At 41.0% G+C, this 20,833-nt stretch overlaps 1 protein-coding gene across 1 annotated transcript in view; it reads left to right on the top strand.

Moving 5' to 3' along the window:
- Positions 1-20,833, top strand: part of AMBRA1 (autophagy/beclin-1 regulator 1) — a 173,299-nt gene that overhangs the window by 109,479 nt on the left and 42,987 nt on the right. The gene's annotated exons all lie outside the window — the stretch shown is intronic.

The raw sequence follows: 20,833 nt of genomic DNA, 5'->3' as shown, positions 1-20,833 counted from the left end.
AGCTTCAGCCTCAGCATCACTCCCTCTAATGTCTATTCAGGATTGATTTCCTTCAGGATTGACTGGTTTGACCTCCTTGCTGTTACTTACCCACACCCTAAGCAGCCTATCAGGAAGTTTGCAGGTTGTCATGCATTCTTTACGACAACCAGGGACAGAGCTTGCCTTGAAAAGCACCGCCGTACTTGGTGGTTTTCAGGCTTCCCTGAAGAGTGATAGCAGACCCAGTGTTTCCTTAGGAGTGCATCCAGCAGCTCTGGCAGAAAGGAAGAGACTAAAATGTCTTAAAACTCCTTTTGCTTTCCCTTGTGAAATATCTCTTTCAAAACCTAGAACTCTGCCACAGGTCTTTCTCAGAAATTTATCTAACCTGACATTAAAACTAAACCTTCCTTTTCTTCAAGAAAAGATGTTTTAAGGTACTGTCTAAGAGAAAAGCTTGGGGCATCTGTGTATTTCATCTGTGCAGACAGACTGTTCCTAGGATGAACCCAGGAAGCCTGTGGCCTTAAGAACCCTTGTTTTTGTTGAGTGCGAAGTTTGTGCCCGTGTGCCATTGATAGCTGTCTGCTGGGTGGTTTCACCAGTGCAGTAGCTCAGGCTTTTACATGGTATAAACTTGATTCACGGAGACACAGGATGTGTTTCTGTGGGAGAAATCTTTTGTCAAGAATTCCAAGTAAACAGAATATGGCCATCTCTGCCCACCTTTGGAATTTACTGGGACTCCATATCCCAGAGTATTTCATGTTTGCCAGTTACTGTCTCACCCACACTTGGTTGGACAAGCCCTGAGATTGTGGGGACACATTTAAAGGTCCTCACTGTGTGCCCCAGCTTCTTGTTTGTCTCTTTCCTTCATATCCCTTTTTTCCTTTCAATAGTGAGAAACTTTCATATAAAACAGTATAAATACCTCTGTACAGGCAGACACATCTATGTATATAGCAAGCCTGTGTGCCTCCACAACCAGCATGTAATAGTTGTTAATAGTTTGCACTGCTTGCCTCAGTTCTTTTTTTTGGCAGCCTCGTGGCCTGCAGGATCTTGGTTCCCCTGCAGTGAAATTGCGGAGCCATAACCAATGGACCATGGAGGAGTTCCTCCTTTAATTCCTGAAAATAGAATCTTTTCAGATAAAGTCAGAGTTCCCTTTGACCTCCATAATTGTATTTCCTATTCTACACAGAGGAAACCCCTATCATGAATTTGGTTTATATAATTGCAGTCTATTTTTTTATAACTTAATCTATTAGTAAAATGTTATTGCTTTGTGTTTTAAGAGTTGCATTTTAATAAATGATACCGTATGTATCGTTTTTACAGCTTTTAAAATTCGGTGTTACCTGGTTTCATCAGTCCACAATGACATAGTTTGATTTCGCTTGCTCCTTTTAATTGTCGCCTAATATTCATCCATGGGCTTCCCAGGTGGCTCAGTGGTGGACTGCCTGCCAAAGCAGGAATGGCCGGAGACTCCGGTTCAATCTCTGGCTTGGAAAGAGCCCCTGGAGGAGGAAATGGCAACCCACTCCAGTGTTCTTGCCAGGATAATCCCATGGACAGATCCCATGGCGGACTGCAGTCTATGGGGTCGTAAAGAGAGGGACACGACTGAGCTACTAACACAGATTCATTTATACACATTATCTATTCCCTATTGATGAACATGAAACTTTGTAGATTTTTACTATACCAGTGTGCCTTGAATTTTCTTGACGTATGTCCTTGTGAACATCTGCGGCATTTTTTGGTAAGATGTTTACCCAGAGATAGAATTGTTTTGGCTCCTTTTTTAGTCAAATAGCACAGATTTATTGGCTACTGAAGACATAACCCTCTTCTTAGATCCTTGAAGGGCATCTCAGAATTATCATCCTGACTGGCACTTTGTAAAAATGGAAAACTTAAGATTTGTGAATTCTATTGCAAACCCAGGATCAAGGAGTTTTTCTCAAGGAGTCTTCTCAAGGCTTTTCTCAAACTAGCTATGTGGAATAAATGTATATGTTGAATATAGGGGATATTAAATGATAAAATGCAGAATTTTGCCATAAATCATTATAAAGGTAACTTCTCACTCTTTGTGTTTTTCCTTTTATATTTTGTTTTTAAACTGATTTATTGTAGGTAATTTAGACAGTGTCAAAATAGATACTATAAAATGCTTGAGTCTCTCCTCATCACTCTTAGACTCAGTCTCATTCCCCACAGGGAATTTTAAGTGCTACAGCTGTATAGTATTTAAAATTTAAGTAAAAGATTAACTCTCAGTGAGTTCACTATCTTTGGAAGGTGTCTTTTCAAATCGTTCTCTATGCCTAACCACACACATATGTATATTTTTATACTTACATAGTTTTCTTCGTTTTGTTTTTAATAGAGATGGGCTCATAGGGAACAATATATATGAAGGACATCTCTCTATATCAGTACAAACAAATCTACTTTATTCTTTTTACTGGCTGCTTGGCGTTCCATAGTACTATTGATTATAGTTTGTTAGACTGTTTTTTTTCCTTGATGGATGTTTATGTTTATAATTAAAGATAAGCTCCTTTTGCAAACTGTGTTGCTTATTCCTATTCCTGGATGTAATTACTGGACTGAAAATTAACATGTGATTGGGTTCGTTATAATTCCGCCTGTCCCTGTAGATAGGATAATAGATAGTAAGGACTGTCTGGGGCATATCTTCTTGCTTGTGGAAGGGCACTTCGTAAGACTGGCAGTGACCTTTCTTATTGCTCTCATTGGTGTTCCTCACCTTTTGTAACTGTATGAATGGCAAAATTCTAAGTCAAAAATCTATAGTATTTACTGAGGAGACCAAAACTGAAAAAGACACATGTATCCCATTATTCATTGTAGCACTGTTTACAATAGCTGGAACATGGAAGCAACCTAGATGTCCATTGACAGATGAATGGATAAAGAAGTTGTGGTAGAGATACACAACGGAATATTACTCAGCCATAAAAAGGAATGCATTTGAGTCAGTTCTGATGAGGTGGATGAGCCTAGAGCCTATTATACAGAATGAAGTAAGTCAGAAGGAGAAAGATAAATACCGTATACTAACGCATACACATGGAATCTAGAAAAGTGGTACTGAAGAATTTGTTTGCAAGGCAGCAGTGGAGAAACAGACATAGAGAACAGACTTACTGACACAGGGAGAGGGGAGGAGAGGGTGAGATGTATGGAGAGAGTAACAGGGAAGCTTACATTACCGTATGTAAAATAGATACCCAGGGGAATTTGCTGTTTGTCTGAGGAAACCCAAACAGGGGCTCTGTATCAATCTAGAGGGGTGGGATAGGGAGGGAGATGGGAGGGAGGTTCAAAAGAGAGGTGATAATGTATACCTATGGCTGATTCATGTTGAGGTTTGACAGAAAACAGTAAAATTCTATGAAGCAATTATCCTTCAATTAAAAATAAATAAATTTTTAAAAATCTATAGTATTTAGATACTATACTAATACTGTATAGTATCTAAAATTTAAGTGAAATGTTGATTCCTTCTCTAAAGAAATTCTGTCTTAAAGCAGGAAAGAGACCAAGGCAATACCAATTGAAAATTGATGGTTAAGTGTACACAGAGACATAAACACTTGAACTCACTGCAGATTTGATGTACTTAGAGCCAGGTAACCTACAAGATGACAAATGTTTTGTGTTATGGAAATGGCTAATAGTGTGTGGGCAGGGATTTCTCTCTCATTCTGAGAAGCTTCCAAGAGGACGTGAGGTTTTATTTAGATTTTACCCGGATTGTAGACAACAACCTGACTGCATCCTTTAAGCAGTTGTCTCAATATGGGGCTTGTTAATAATGCTTTCCCACTTTGTGCCTGATATTAATGTCTGAACAGTGAATTTAATTAGAAACTATTTCAAATTAGCTGTTTCCATGTGACAAGTATTGTTTTCCCAGGATCACAGAGCACAGGCATGGCTCTGGGGACTGCTCGCATTTCTAAGCAGTTTGTGGTTGGAAACAGACCCATTTACCAAGCTTTCTCCCACTTATTTTTTGCTCCACTTTCCACTAGTTGGTGCCTGCACTTTAGAACAAAGGTCTCACATCTTTTTTTTTCCTCTTCAGGATCTGAAGGAAACCAGCCTGGCTGGGCCAGTAGGGCAGAATGTTTTTTTTAAAACCTTAAAGAATCTAGTTACTAAGATTTTTGTCAGGTTTGCTTTAGCAGAATCAGGATGTAGTTTTGACAGAATGCTCAGCCATCTTCCTATAAGCAACTGCACCACATGGATTAGGAATTACTAACCTCTTAACCTTACTTAAAAAACCCTTTTGTTGTTCTTTCACTAAGTTGTGTCTGACTCTTTGCAACCCCTTGGGCTCCAGCACCCCGGGCTTCCCTGTCCTTCACTGTCTCCCACAGTTTGCCAAGATTCATGTCCATTGAGTCAGTGATGCTGTCTAAACATCTCATCCTCTGCCGTCCGCTTCTCCTTTTGCCTTCAATCTTTCCCAGCATCAGGGTCTTTTCTAATGAGTAGGCTCTTTGCATCAGGTGGCCAAAGTATTGGAGCTTCAGCTTCAGCATCAGTCCTTGAAGTGAATAATCAGGGTTGATTTTCTTTAGGATTAATTAGTTTGATCTCCTTGCTATCCAAGGGACTCTAAAAAGTCTCCTCCAGCAGCACAATTCAAAAACATCAGTTCTTCAGTGCTCAGCCTTCTTTATGGTCCAGCTCTCACATCTGTACATGGCTACTGGAAAAACCATAGCTTTGACTATAGGAACCTTTGTCAGCAAAGAGTTGTCTCTGCTTTTTAATACACTGTCTAGATTTGTCACGGCTTTCCTTCCAAGGAGCAAGTGTCTTTTGGTGTCATATCTGCAGTCACTGTCCACAGTGATTTTGGAGCCCAAGAAAATAAAATCTGTCACTGTTTCCATTTTTTCCTCTTCTATTTACCATGAAGTGTTAGCATGTGAAATGAGCACAATTGTACAGTAGTCTGAACATGCTTTGGCATTGTCCTTCTTTGATATTGGGATGAAAACTGACCTTTTCCAGTCCTTGGCCACTGCTGAGTTTTCCAAATTTGCTGACACATTGAGTGCAGCACTTTAACAGCAGCATCTTTTAGGATTTTAAATAGCTCAGCTGGAATTCCATCACCTCCCCTAGCTTTGTTTGTAGTAATACTTCCTAAGGTCCACTTGACTTCACGCTCTAGGATGTCTGGCTCTAGGTGAGTGACCCCATCATTGTGGTTGTCCGGGTAATTAAGACCGATTTTTTTTAAACAGTTCTTCTGGGTATTTTTGCCACCTCTTCTTAATCTCTTCTGCTTCTGTTAGGTCAGCCCTAGTCCCTTAACAAAAACTAAGTTGCCTGGATGCTTTATCTCAGCGTCACAAGTCCCAAAATATGCAATGTTTCCCTTGGACCTACTTGTGGGAAGTCCATAAGGTCATCCACCTTATAGATGTTTCCTGCACTGCAAAGTGATGGCGAAGTTGGCAGTCAAGACTTGAGTGTGGTCTTCTATATCCACAGATACAGATCAGACTTCACCTTTGCCCTCCAAGCCCATGGGGCATCTTTGTTGGCCCTCAGAGCTTACTCAGCCTTTCTGTCCCTGGGTAAACAGTGATGTGGCAGTGATTAAAGTGAAGTGACACCGTGTTGTCCTTGGAGCTCCAGCGTCTCCTGTAGATCGAGTGAGCCAGGCTTGAGATAGACAGTGTCACAGGCTCGGGACCTCTGCACCTTCACGTCTGGGAGCAGCCTGGCCTCTTTCTTACACGTTGGCCCCAACTGACTCAGCCCAGTAGTGCTGTTCCCTGGAGTGTACAGGTGTGATTTGACAGGAGCTTTTCACCCTTTACAAACTGGGCCCCCTAATGAGAATGTGGGCTCATAGAGCAATAATTCACGTGTAGGTGGCCTGTAAGGAAAGTTTTAACAAAAGAGTTGGTTAAGAAGCCGATTTATTTTCTTGCTGTAAGTCTCTCGTCATGTGCTGAGTGGGGGCGGAAGAGGAGGGGAGGGTGGGGATTGGTGCTGCTGAAAGCATTTGTCTTCATTTCTGCCATCTCCCAGTGTTTATTACCCTGTGATCGACAGATGAGGAAAGCTGCCAGTCAAACCCACGTTCAGCACATTTCCATTTCCCTTCATTGCAGATTTTAGGCTTTTGAAATCTGCATCGTCTTTGCAGCAGTAAAGGTTGTTTTCCTCCTGCTGCTGACAAGCCCAGGACCCTCTGTCCCATCCCTCTCACTTGCACGTCCAGCACACAGTAAAGGCGGCAGGAGCTCAGCAGTCTGAGACCGGTGATTGGTGAGGGCCGGGCACTGCTGGAGTCGGTCATCGCTCTCTTTATTTTTCTCTCTCACCTCTTTCTCCCTGAGCCCTTTCCCCGTCCCACGTCCCCTGTCCCTGCCCATCCTCTGCTGCCCAGGCGCCCCTGCCAGCAGCCCCATCTGCAGCAGTGAGAGGATGATGTCCACTTTCCAGACACCCTTCCTGCCTTCTCTCGGGGACTTGCCTGACCCAGTGTCCTCCCAGGCACAGTGGTTGCTGGGACCTAAAGATAGGAAGTGCCAGGTTGTAGGGGATGTGGAAGTGGAGGTCGAATGATCTTCATATTCGCATCCAACCTGCATGTCTTCTCTCAGAGTAGAGGCTTTGAGGAGATTCCTGCCTGCAGGGAGTCAGTGCAGGGATGTTTGCTTTTGTTTGGGGGCTGTTGGGCTTTTGTGTGTGTCTCTGTTTCTCCTGGACACTGTCGGGGTTTGGAACCATCGAGTTTGGAACCGTCGGGTCTGGAATGCTGCTCCTAATCTTTCAGTTGCTTGTGTTCTTGTGAGCTTATTTGGTTTTTTGTCTTCAATAATGTCTGTGGGTAGAAGAAACGTAATGATATTCATTTCTTTGAAAATGGATGTTCTGCTTTCATAATTACTTGTCCCAGTTACATCATTAGTATAAGTGTAGATAATTGCTTCATTAGGACATATATGTCGAAGAAGGGCAGGTCTGCAGAGTGGTGATGAAAACAGTCCTTGGCGTCTTTATCTACCCACACGGGAGCATCTTAGCTTGACATCAGAGAGCTAGGAGGTACCAGTCACTCTGCCAACAGTCAGGATTAATCCTGAGTTTTAATGTGAATGGGAGGATGGAGTGAGGACCCAGTGGAGAGCAGCCTACTCCTTTGCTTGAGGTTGGCGGTGCATCGCTAACTCCCGCTGACACTGGTACCACTGAGGCAGCTTGATTGAATCATTGCCAGTCTCTGAATTAGGAAGCAAAGTAGCCTGATGGCAGCCCCTCGACCTTTGAACTTTCCGAAACTCTGTCTAATGACATGAGCCCTGTGCCCTGTTTGACCTCTTCGAATGGCTTTTTAAGGGAAAATACCCATGCCAGGACTAGAAGTTACATTCCTCCATCAGACCTAATGACCTCCTGTAGGTCTGAATTTGATTATGATTTCACACCATGTCTGTGAATGACTTTGTGTGCATTCTCTCTTTTAAGACATGTTAAAAACTAATTCCAGGATTTCCCTGGCAGTCCAGTGGTTAGGACTCAGCACTTCCAAGGCAGGGGTCATGGATTCAATCTCTGGTCAGGGAACTAAGATCCTACATGCCACATGGTGTGGCATAAAAAAAAAAAAAACACCCAATACCACATACTTCCACTTACAGAATGTAGAATTGTGGCTACCAGGGTCTGAGGAGGGAGTAAAATGGGAAGTTGTTGTTTAATGGGTAGAGTTTCAGGTTTGTAAGATGAAAAATTTCCAGAAATCGGTTTCACAACAACGTGAATATACTTAAAACTACTGAACTGTACACTGAGAAATGGCTAAGATGATGAACTTTATGTTATGTGCTTTTTGCCGTAATTTTTAAAAAACATAATATCAGATTCTTTGTGCTGCTTACTCCAGATTGGAAGGTTCTATCCACAGCTCTGGCCTTGATGACCATCTGGTTAAATTTCTCTTCCTTCTCTTGGCCTATTATAAAGCTGACTCTGCTATGGCCACATAATCCTGGTTTGAATTGTTGTTTTGAGAAAAATTTTGAGGACACTGTGATATGTAGAAATCTTTCACAGCTGTTCCTTTTCTCTTCGTTGCATAGTGTCTGTGTTCTAGGCCTTACTAAGATCCTTGTTGAGTTCACAGACTATAATTTATTACTTTGTTGGCCTCATCTAATGCCTTTGACTGCAACAGTATCTTTCTTGGGTCTGCTCCTAAAGTTCAGGATTTGTGTGTGGACTAATGCTACCCTTGTTTTTTATGAGCAGGAGCTTTAGAGCCTTTACATGTTTACTGGACAATAAAATTATGTTGGTTTAAGGTAATGGCAACCCACTCCAGTTCTCTTGCCTGGAAAATCCCATGGACAGAGGAGCCTGGTAGGCTGCAGTCCATGGGGTCGCTAAGAGTCGGGCACAACTGAGCGACTTCACTTTCACTTTTCACTTTCATGCATTGGAGAAGGAAATGGCAACCCACTCCAGTGTTCTTGCCTGGAGAATCCCAGGGACGGGGGAGCCTGGTGGGCTGCCGTCTATGGGGTCGCACAAAGTCGGACACAACTGAAGCAACTTAGCAGCAGCAGGGGCCCAGTTCCTGCTAAGAACACATATAGTCAGAAATTCCCTGGCACTCCAGTGGTTAAGACTGCCTGCTCTCACTGCCAAGTTCCTGGATTTGATCCTGGTCAGGGAGCTAAAAATCCCAAAAGCCTCAGGGTACAGCCAAAAAAGAAGCACATCTAGTCAATGACATCTGTATCTACTAAATATTTACCCTTTAAATGAAGTTAAATGTGTTTCAAATCAAGGAATTCCCTGGTGCTCCATTCGTTAAGGCTTCATGCTTCCACTGCTGAGGACGCAGGATCAGTCCCTGGTTGGGGAACTTAGATCCCACGAGCTGAACACGCGAGGGGAAAGAATTGTGTGTGTGTGTGTGTGTGTGTCTATAACCTTTATTGTATAATGAGTGATCTCAACATCAGTTTCAGTGACCAGTTAGAGCAGTTACCAAACAGTCTAAGTCTGAAAGACCACATACCTTACTGAGAATATTTCCTGTGTTGTAATTATAGTCACCCAAGTGATATTTTTGAGGCCCTTATTTTGTTTTATTTTTTATTGAGCTAACATTGGTTTATAACATTATGTAAGTGTCACGTGTGGAATATAAAAAACAAAATACATAAATATTATGTCTTTATAGAAAATTATGTCCCCTAATACTTCTCTTATTTTTTAGCCTCAGGAAAAAGTGAAGGTTTGTTTCAGCTATAGATGGTATATTCAGATTTGATCTTTGAAAACATACTTCTTCCTTCCAAAGGAAATAAATGTTTCCCTCGGCACTTTCATGATTTCTTGTTTCCATGCAGTGTGTTTCCTATAAATAAAAACTCTTATCTTATTCTCATGCAAACCTGTGGTTCATTTATAAAAACATACATGCAATGGCATGTTACAGCCATGAAAAGGAATGAAATACCAATACATGCTAAAACCTGGATGTACTTTGAAAACATTATGCTAAATGAAAGAAACCAGAAGCAAACAGCCACTTATCATATGATTCCATTTATGTGAGATGTCCAGGAGAAGCAAAATTATGTAGACAGAAAATAGATCCACTGATCTCTTCACTTGCTTTGGAAAAAGGAGCAAGTGGGGAAGGGTGGAGGGGAGCAGCTGCTAACGAGTAAGGTGTTTTGGAAGGTGGGGAATGATGACATGGCCTGAAATTAGATAGTCGTGATGGTTTTTGTAAATTTGGTTTTGATAATGGTTGCACAGCTATGAGCTAGCCTAAAACCACTTATATACTCTTAAGTAGGTAAATCATATGGTATGTGAATTATATCATAATAAAGCTGCTACTTGTAAACAAACTGCATAGAGTTTGGTCATTCTCCTCTGTGTCAAAACCATAATGAGAACTAAAAGCAATCTCTGCCTTTGGAGAAAGTCTTATCATCTGCCACCAGGAACTCTGCCCAGGTCCCCCGGCTGTAGAATAATTGACTATGGTCTTAGATGAGATCTTTTTAAATGGTGATAATGTGATAAAGTGAGTGTTAGAGAGTGCTTTGTTATATACTCCTTCAGAGAACAAGTTAAAGACTGCATTTAAATAAAGCTTTCTGCAAAGAAGTGTTCTTCCTAGAATGCTATTCAGTATATACTTAGGAAGCATACTTTTTATGTCCAAATAATACTGTGTTGTATTGCTGTAAGTTATTTTTCACGAACAGAAACCAGTTTATTAATTTACAAAGAACTCAATCTATTAAAAAAAAAAACCACACTTAAAAATAACCAAACATGAAAATACACAAAAGATATGTGGGTAGGCAGCACACACTAAAAGAAATACAATGAGCCAGTAAACAAATATGGCACAAAGAAATGCTCATCAAGACTCTGAAATTAATAGCCTTGTTGAGATGCAATTCACATACCATCTAGTTTACCTGCATAAAGTATATGTAGTTCAGTGGTTTAATATATTCACAGAGTCGTGCAGTCTTTGCCGCTATCTGTGTATTTCTGAACATTTTATCACCTTGTAAAAACCCCATACCCATTAGCAGCCACGTCCCCCTCCCCCTCCACTTTGCTGCCCACTCCAGCCCTGGGCAATTTCTAATCTACTTTTTGACTGTTGCTTTGCCTATTCTAGATATCTCATGTAAATGGAATCATACAGTGTGTGGTCTTTTGTGGCTGGATTTCTAAGAAGAATTTTGAAAAGTTGATTAGTTGTTTAGTTGGATCTGCCTCGAGGGGTCTGGTGTCAGTTCTACTGACCAATTAGCAAGCTGGCTCTGAACTTCATATCACAACCAAGCAGAAGGAGAGTGATTGTGCTTCCAGGCTGATGGGTGTTTGCACCCCCAGCCTCATTCTTATTCTGTCTTCCCAGCAGCAGCATACTCAGAGACAGCCGTTCTGAATTAGGCAGCCTCAAATGCAGCAATTTTATAGGACTGAAATATAATTTAATCGTTTCCTTCTTTGTAACTTGACCTTCTCTACCCTCCCGAATTAGCTTTTCTGATAGATTTGCTAATGATTCCTATTGTTCCATATTTTCACTGTACTGTTGAATCATACTCTTCATATTCCTGCTCCTAGAACAGATCTTGGAGAGAGGCTAAAAAGCTGTTTACTAGGGAAACAAAAGGTCCCTAATTCTCCTTTCCAAGCAACAGGAGAGAAGAGTCTGAGAGAAGCAGAAGCAGAGATGCATGCAGGCTACCAGCCTTGGTAGAGCTCACCTACCATATGACTGTCATGATTGTTAAGGTTTTACCCCTAGACACATTCCTGAGGCTTCCAGCCTGTGTATTAAAGACCTGACTCAGAATGAGACTTGGCAGCTTCATTTTTGCCATGATTGTTTTCTGATGGTTGGCCAGGATCACTGGATTCAAGTTTCTTTTTCCTCTAATATTATCTGTCATCAGAATAATCCTCATTTACTCTTTTGCTCTGAGGTTCTGGAGGAAGAATTCTGTGGTTGTAACAGAACGTGGTCTGCTGACTTAACAGTATGCTTATGGACAGCTCCTCTTTCCACTGTTTCCTAGAACATGAATGAGAATCTTGGGGGCTCTTTCTCTTTCAAATAATAGACTTTTCTTTTTTAGAGTAGTCTCAGGTTTACAGATTTACATGGAAAGTACAGACAGTTCTCATATATTTTCTTCCTTCTCCCCACATCCATAAGCTCCCCCACCATCACCATCCTGCCCCAGAGTGGTACATTTGTTATAATCCAGGAACCAGCATCATCACCCAAAGTTTGTAGTCTACATTAGGACTCACTGTTAGTGTTATAAGTTCTGTGGGTTTTGCCAAATACATGATGACATGATCCACCATTATAGTACCATACAAAATAGTTTCACTGCCCCAGAAAAGTTTCCTCACGCTCCACCTATACATTCCTCTCTCCCGCCAGACTCCTGGCAGCCGCTGATCTTTACTGTGTCCATAGTTTTGGCTTTTCCAGAATGACATATAGTTTAGAATCATGTGAAATACAACTTTTTTATTCTTTCACTTAGTAATATATGCTTTCTTCCGTGTTTTTTCATGGCTTGGTAGCTCATTTCTTTTTAGAAGTGAGTAATATTCCACTGTATGGATGTACCACAATTATCCATTCTCCTATTAAGGGACGTCTTGGTTGATTCCAAGTTTTGGCAGTTATGAGTAAAGTCGCTGTAAACGTCTCTGTGTAGGTTTTGTGTGGACATACGCTTTCAGCTCATTTGGGTAAATACCACAGAGCATGGCTGCTGGATCATATGGCAAGAGTATGTTTAATTCTGCAAGACACTGCCACGCTGTTTTCCAGAGTGGCTGTACCACTTTGCATTCCCACCAGCAAGGAGAGACAAGTTCCTGTTGTTTCACATCCTGTTCAGCATTTGGTGTTACCAGAGTTCTGGATTTCAGCCATTCTGAGAAGTGTGTGGTGGTTTCTCATTGTTGTTTTAATTTGCAGTTCTCTAAGGAGGAATGATTTTGAGCATCTTTTCATATGCTTATGTGCCATCTGTATATCTTCTTTGGTGAGGTATCTGTTCAGATCCTTTGCACATTTTTAAATTGTTTTTTTTTTTTAATTGTTGAGTTTTAAGAGTTCTTTGTATATTTTGGGTACCAGTCCTTTATCAGTAAAAGTGTTTTGCAGAGATCTTTTCCTAATCTGTTGTCTTCTCATTCTCTTTAACAGTGTCTTTTACAGAGCAAAAGTTTTTAATTTTAATGAAGTAAAATTTATCAGTTTTTTTCTTTTCATGGACTGTATCCTAAAAGTCTTTGCCAAGCTCAAGGTCACCTAGATTATCTCTTATATTATCTCCTACGAGTTAGAATTTTGTGTTTTACATCTAGGTCTATCCAATTTGAGTTAATTTTTTTTAAGTGTAAGATTTGCGTCTGTCTACCTTGTAGATGGATATCCAGTTGTTTCAGTGCTTTTTTGAAGAGATTTGATTCTCTATTGAATTGCCTTTTCTTCTCTGTCAAAGATCAGTTTACTATATTTGTGTGGGTTTATTTCTGGTCTCTTTTTTCTGTTTCATTGATCTAGACAAACGTCTAGAATAGACATATTCTTTTGCCAGTGCCACACTATCTTGATGACTCTGGATTTATAGTGAGTCTTGACATTAGATAAGTCCTCCAAATTTGGGTTCGTTCTTTGCGTATTGTGTTGGCTATTCTAGATCTTTCGCAGTTCCATATAAACTTTAGAATCAGTTTTCTAATATTTACAAAGTAATGTTCTAGGATTTTGACTGGGATTGTACTGATTCTGTAGATCCGGTTGGGAAGAATTGACAGTCTGTTACCAGTACTTAGTATTCCTATCCATGAACATGGACTATCTCACCCATATATTTTAAGATCTTTTGTGATTTCTTTCATCAGATAGATCTTGTACATGTTTTGTTAGATTTATATGTAAAGTTTTCATTTTTCTGGTGCTAATGTAAACGGTATTGTATTTTTAACTTCAGATTTTCAATTCCATTTATTCATTGCTGGCATATAGGAAAGCAGTTGACTTTTTGTATATCACCCTTATATCCTGCAACCTTCATAGTTCCAGGAGTGTTTTGTTTTGTTTTTGCTTGTGTTTTATTTTTTGAGATTTTCTCCTTAAAGAGCTCATGAGGTTTTCACGGCAAGTATACTGCAGTGGTTTGCCATTTCCTCCTCCGGTGAATCGTGTTTTGTCAGAACTCTCTGCTGTGACCCATCTGTCTTGGGTGGCCCCACACGGCAGGGCTCATAGCTTCATTCAGTTATGCAAGCCCCTTCACCACAGCAAGGCAGTGATCCATGAAGGGGATTTGTGGATGATACCACTCTAATTGCAGAAAGTGAAGAGGAACTCAAGAACCTTTTGAAGAGGGTGAAGGAGGAGCATGAAAGAGCCAGCTTAAGATTAAATATTTAAAAAATTAATATCATGGCATCTGGCCCCATTACTGCATGGCAAATAGAAGGGGAAAACGTAGAAGTAGTGACAAATGTCCTCTTCTTGGGCTCCAAAATCACTGCGGATGCTGACTGCAGCCCTGAACTCAGAAGACGATTGCTTCTTGGCAGGAAAGCGATGACATATTTAGATAGTGCGTTGAAAGGCAGAGACGTTATTCTCCCAACAAAGGTCTGTGTAGTCAGGGCTATGGTCTTCCCAGTGGTCACGTATGGTTGTGAGAGCTGGACCATAAAGAAGGCAGAACGCCAAAGAATTGATGCTTTCAAACTGTGGTGCTGGAGAAGACTCCTGAGAGTCCCTTGGACAGCAAGGAAATCAAACTGGTCAATCTTAGGGGAGATCAACCCTGAATATTCACTGGAAGGACTGTTGCTAAAGCTGAAGCTCCAGCATTGTGGTCATCTGATGCAAACAGATGACTCATTGGAAAAGTCCCTGATGCTCGGAAAGATTGAGGGCAGAAGAAAAAGAGGACATCAGAGGATGAGATGGCTGGATAGCACCACTGATGCAACAAACATGAATTTGGGCAAACTCCAGGATAAGGTGAGGGACAGGGAGGCCTGGCACGCTGCAGTCCATGGGGTTGTAAAGAGCTGGACTTGACTGGGGACTGAACAATGACAACCACAACATAAACAGTATGTCACCTGTGAACAAAGAAAGTTTTATTTCTTCCTCTCCTATCAAGATACCTCTTATGTGCTTTTCTTGTCTTATTGCATTTAGTAGGCTTTCAGTATAGTGCTGAAGGGGAGGGATGAAAAGTGCTTGTTCCCAGTCTTAGGGAGAAAGCATATACAGTTGACTCTGGAACAGTGTGAAGGAAAAGGACTCGGACCCCCACACAGTTGAAAATCCATGTATAACTTTCTAGTCAATTCTCCATACCTGCTCTTCCATGCCCTTGGATTCAGCCACCTGCAAATCATGTAGTACCATTGTACATATTTGTTGAAAAAAATCTCTGTGTATGTTGGACTCATAGTTCAAACTCATATTTTTCAAGGGTCAAGCTATCTTTCCTTACCTTTAAATGTAGCTACAAGTTTTTTGTAGACATTGTTTGTCAAATCGAGAAATATCCCACTCTTCTGGTTTGATGACAGTTTTTGTCAAAAACAGGTGTTGAATTTTGTTGGATGCCTTTTCTGCGTCTGTTGATGTGATCGTACAATTTTTCCTCTTTATCAGGTTGATGTGACTGATTATATTAACTGATTTTGAAATGTTTAACCAGCCTTATATACCTGGGATAAATTCCCCTTTGTATAACTCTTTTATATACATTATTGTATTTTATTTGCCAACATTTTGTTGAGAATTTTTACTTCTGTATTCATAAAAGATATTAGACTGTAGCTTTTCTTTCTTCATTGTCTTTGGTTTTGGTATTGGGGTAATACTGGCCTCAGAAGCAGTCCCACTTCTGTTTCTGAAAGAGGTTATAGAGATTTGGTGTAATTTCTTCCTTCAGTGTCTGGTAGAATTTACCAGTGAACCCACGTGAGCCTGGCACTTTCTGTTTTAAGAGCCTTCTAATGATTGATTCAGTGTGTTAGATACAGGCCTATTCAGGTTATCTATTTCTTCTTGTGTAAATTTTGGTAGACTGTCTCTCAGGGAACTGGTCCATTTCACCTAGGTTATCAAACTTGTGGACATTGAGTTACTTGTAAAGTTCTTTACTGCTCTTCTAATGTCCATGGAATCAGTAGTGATAGCCTCTCTTTCGTTTCTGATATTAGTAGTTTGTGTCTTCTCTCTCTCTTTTTTTTTTTTTTCTAGTTAGCCTGGCTAAAGATTTGTTGATTTTATTGATCTTTTCAAAGAACCAGCTTTTGGTTTCATTGGTTTTTTTTTTTTTTCCTATTGATTTCCTGTTTTCAGTCTCACTGATTCCTACTCTAATCTTGATTATTTCTTTTCGTCTGCTTACTTTGGATTTAACTAGCTCTTTTTCTTATTTCATAAACTAGATGTTTAAATTATTGATTTTAGATCTTATTTTCTAGGGTATGCATTCAAAGCAGTAATATTCCATGTAAGCACTGCTTTTGCTGCATTCAACAAGTTTTAATAAGCTGTATTTTCATTTTCATTTAGTTCAAAATATTTTAAAATTTCTCTTGAGATGTCTTCTCTGAGCCATGTGTTATTTAAAGTGTGTTGCTTAATCTCCAAGTATTTTGGAATTTACCAGTTGTCTTTCCATTACTGATTTCTAGTTTAATTTCCTTGATTTCTGACAGCATGTTTTGAATGATTTCAGTCCTTTTAAATTTGTTACAGTGTGTTTTGTGGACCAGTATGTGGACTGTCTTTGCTTGAGCTGTCTTTCAAGGGGAACGTTCCTAAGGAATCTAGGTCCTACGCATTTGCTCCTAATTCTGAAATGAGGCACTTCCCTTTCTTGGTCCTGGCACACTATTTGGACCCGTCTCTTACACAAGAACCTGTCTCTGAGCTGTTGCTTACAGAGCCATACCTACAGAGGAAGAGCATGTAGAGATTGGTGTAAATAATTAAAATAATTTTAATGGCAGTCATTTATTAGATGGGTTTCCCTGGTGGCTCAGTGGTAAAGAATCTGCCTGGCCAATGCAGGAGACGTAGGTTCCATCCCTGGGTTGGAAAGATTCCCTGGAGAAGGAAATGGCAACCCACTCTAGTATTCTTGCCTTTGAAATCCCATGGACAGAGGAACCTGGCAGGCTACAGTCCGTGGGGTCGCGGAAGTGTCAGACCCAACTTAGCCACTCAGCAACAATAACATTTATTAGACACTTACTATTTGCCATCACTTTACAAGTATTTTTTCAGTGAGTTTTCCAAATAGCCCTGTAAATTGAAAGGATTTTTATTTCCTTTTTACAGATAAGGCAACTGAGATTCAGAGAGATTAATTTACAGAGGCATACAAATATAGATACTAGCAGTAAGTGTCAAAGTCAGACCCATCTGATTCTGAAGCCCATATTCTCAGAAACCACGTTAAAAACAGGTAACTCATAAGATCCCAGTTCAAGGCAGACTCTAATCCGTGGCCAAAACGGGAGACTGGAAGTTTGCCGAAGGAATATTTGTGTGCCTTTTGTTAGTTTCTCTCCAAAATCGGTGTCGCCGACAGTTTTGGTGCCTTTAGCAGTGAGTGAGCATCCCAGTAGTACTGCTTTCTATGAACACTGATCTTGAAGTTAAAATACAGGCTGTGTTTTATCTAACTTGGAGTTTCCCAGCCAGGAATGATTCTGATCCCCAGGGAACATTGTTGGTGGTCACAGCTGGGTGTGAAGGGGTGGTGTGCTCCTGGCAGTCCATGAGCACAAGTCCTGAGCATCCCAGCACGCACAAGACCCACCCCACCCCTAAAGGAAGGCTTACCTTCCAGGGAATTCGAAGCGGGACGGCATTGGCGAGGGTCAGGAAACAATTGCTTAATTAAACGTTAATTAAGGATATAAAGAGTAATAGAATAAGGATAGCTCAGCAGGAAAATTCAGTGGAGAAAAGAGGCTGAAATAAGGATAGCTCAGTAGGACAATTCAGTGAAGAAAAGAGGCTGAATAATTCAGCCAGAAGGTGAGAGAAAGAACGACATGGGGAGACCAAGTTTCGGTAAACAAGGCCCGCACTTTATTTTCCAAAGTAGTTTTATACCTTAAGTTGTGCGTGGAGGATAATGGGGGAAGGGGTAGAGTTAGCAGTAAGCCAGGCTTTCTTCCTGCAAACTTTATCATATGCAAAAGTTGAGGTGAATTACATCATCTTCTGGCCAGGGGGCCTGTCAACATTTTAAGATCCTTTCTTCAGAAAACTTATTTTTCTCTAAAGGTGATTAGTCAGGCACCACCCTCCAAAAGCATTAGATAAAGTTGCATTCCTACAGGGCAAAGGTGTGGTGGGCTACAACAAGAAAAGAATTAACTCAAGGGTCCCAGGTTACAAACATTAAAGCTACTACTTACACCAATTATATTAATCAATACACTGCCAGGGACACAGCAGGTAAGGGATATGGAAACTTAGCAGCAAACATTGGCCCAACAAGTGAAAAACCCTTCACCAATACAATTTCTAATCAATCTTTTAACTGCTCAAAGGAATCTGTATTTAGACAGTTTAAAACATCTCATGCCTCTCACAGTTGGGAGGCTCTGAACAATCACATGTGGCCGGAAGAACCTATTCAGGCAGGCTAGAGGACTTCCAAAGGAGTTCGTAGGTTGAAACACTATCACACCCAGGAACTTTATTAACTGGAGCTGTAAGTTAACTCTTTTTTCAGAGAGAGGTAGTGGGGGACAGCCCCCCGTAAAGTCAGAGGTGTAGGTGAGAGCACAAAGCAGAAAGTAGGCAGACTCTGGTTTTGGGGGTAGATGCTCGAGAATTTCCAGGGGGACTCCTGAGGCTCGATCCCGTCTTTGCGTATGCCGAGCCTCCTTCCTCATGACCTTTGCCACGGCCAGACTTCCTCCCGCTGGCTCCCGGCATTACCTGACCCAGTATACCAGTTGCGGAGGTTGAGAAACCCTGAGTCTTGGCTCATTCCATTCTGCTGTGACTGAGAAAACCTCGAGCCCTCACCCTCACCGTGCTGTCAGGGTTTGGTTACCAAGGCTAAGTGCCTCCTCTGTAAATACTTTGCTGTAACTCCGTCCATTAATTCACTCTGGCACCTTTCCTATACCTTCAGCTTAGCGGCCGGAGGCCTGTTAAATGGTTGGGGGTTTTTTGTTACTGTTTTTTTAATAAGGTGATACTTTTTCTTCCTGATGTTTCCAAGAGACAGGCTCAGTTGGCCTGCAGTTCTTATGGAAGAGAACCTGGTGACGATACTCCAATCTGTTGCTAGCATCTTTAGCTCCCTAATCTGTGTTTACACGGCCCTGAAAATCAACTCTCCCAGGTGCCAGGTTCCATTCCACCTCAGCACTCTGGCACCACTGGCAGAGAATACTTCCCCAGTCTCTTCCCCACAGTCCGACCACGCATGATGGTTTTATTGCCCAGCTATTCTCCAGAAGATGTCTCTCGAGGCGTGGACCTGTGGGGTACTTCTGGAGCTGTGGGTTGGAGTCTCAGTCATTTGCGTTCCAGTTGCAGATAGAGCCACAGTGCTCTTAAAGTGTCTGGTATTTTCTGTAACTGTTTTCCTGTTTGTAGCTCTCGTCCTCTTCCCCAGATTTTAAGCTCCTACAATATGGAGTTTGTTTCTTCAGATTTTTTTTTCCCTATTAGCAACTAGCATTTCTTTCATCATATACCAAGAAAATCAACTTGGCTTCTTCCATTTTGGGTTATGTGCTTGTCTGCTAAAAGTTGAAGGAAATTTTAAGGAACTAAAGTAATTTGAGAGAGACTAGTGGTCAGAGGTTGATATCAACCAAACCAGAGGAACAATTCATAAACTCAGTGGAATTGAGCCTGAGTCCAAGTGAAAGTAAGTAATTTTTCCTGGGAAGTGGACCTTGGAATTTTAAGAATTATTTTCATTGTCAGGGAAGCCTGGAGAAATCAACAAAGTTCCTATTAAGAAAGTCCTATAGGTAGCTTATCCTCCTCAGGACCCAGAGGTTCAGCAAAATTTCCCAAGTCAGATACCATCATTACAGAATTTTCTATAAAGGTTAAAAGCAAAGGCATGTATTTGTCTCATTGAAGTGATATGCCCCAGGGCCCTCAGTAGGGGTTTGAGGTCAGTGGGCTCATTGACAGACCACTCAAATGCTGTCTTGCTTAGGCCTTCGGAGAAATCATGACCGTTTTGGACTGTCTTTGAATCTGCAAGATTTTAAGGAATGTATTATTTTGATGGTATTGGTTTATCTAGAACAGTATTTCTCAACCTTTATTTTATCATTACCCTCCGAAGAAGCCTTTTTAGACACTTTTCCCCTAATCAATCCCTCCCATGAAATTTTAATATCACAGATATGCTGCATATCTGCTCAGATACTGCAGTACATTGATGGGAACCTGGGGATTGTACTCTCTCAAGATTTTCCCCCGACTCCGAACTAGTTTTCACCCCCACAGGGGCAGGACTGCCCATGTTGAGGATATGTTAATCCATTGGTAGAAGTATCATCATCTTGGAAATGAATTGTTGTGTGTGCCTTTCTTAACAAATTGAAACAGGAGTCTACCAATTCACTACTGTTCGAAAAGAGTTCTCATGCAGTGGCCTGCAGTTCCTGGGGGGCAGCGAGCAGAGTACTGTTCTTATATTTCATGACTTGTATGGAGATCGTCTTTTCTCTGAACAGTCTTGACCATCTGAGGAAAGAATAGGGAAATACCAGGAGGAGCAGAGCAATAAATGAAGCTCTCTAAAAGGAGAAGGGGGGTAAAAAAAAAAAAACTTCTTGCAGTGACATGCATAGGAGGAAGATGGAAGAATGTGGAAGAATCTGGGTGTAGAGTTGTCCATTGTTCCAAGGCCAGTCAGCTCTAACAAGTTCAGTTTCTCAAAATCGGAGTTGATTTGCAGCAGAAAACACCGTTTAGCTTGTATAGCATATACGAACGTTCTATTCTCCCAAGAGGGTTTGGCTCTGTCTGATCAGAAGGGTGGTTGTGTATGAAACGCACCTCGGAAGGAGGAGGAGGAAGAAATGACATGTTCATGTAAAATGAAATACAACTGCAAATTAAAGTGTCACCCTGTTTTTAAAAAAAAAAATCCATTTTTTATTTAATTGGTTACCAAGGTAAAAAATGTCATACAGAAGCGTATATCTCAGGGAAAGTTAAACCGTGAGATTTTAT

The sequence above is a fragment of the Bison bison genome, unplaced genomic scaffold (genome assembly GCF_000754665.1).
Source record: "Bison bison bison isolate TAMUID 2011002044 unplaced genomic scaffold, Bison_UMD1.0 scf7180017864178, whole genome shotgun sequence".
NCBI lineage: Eukaryota > Metazoa > Chordata > Mammalia > Artiodactyla > Bovidae > Bison > Bison bison.
The sequence above is the reverse complement of the archived record's forward strand: the minus strand, read 5'-3'. Positions and strand labels throughout refer to the sequence as shown.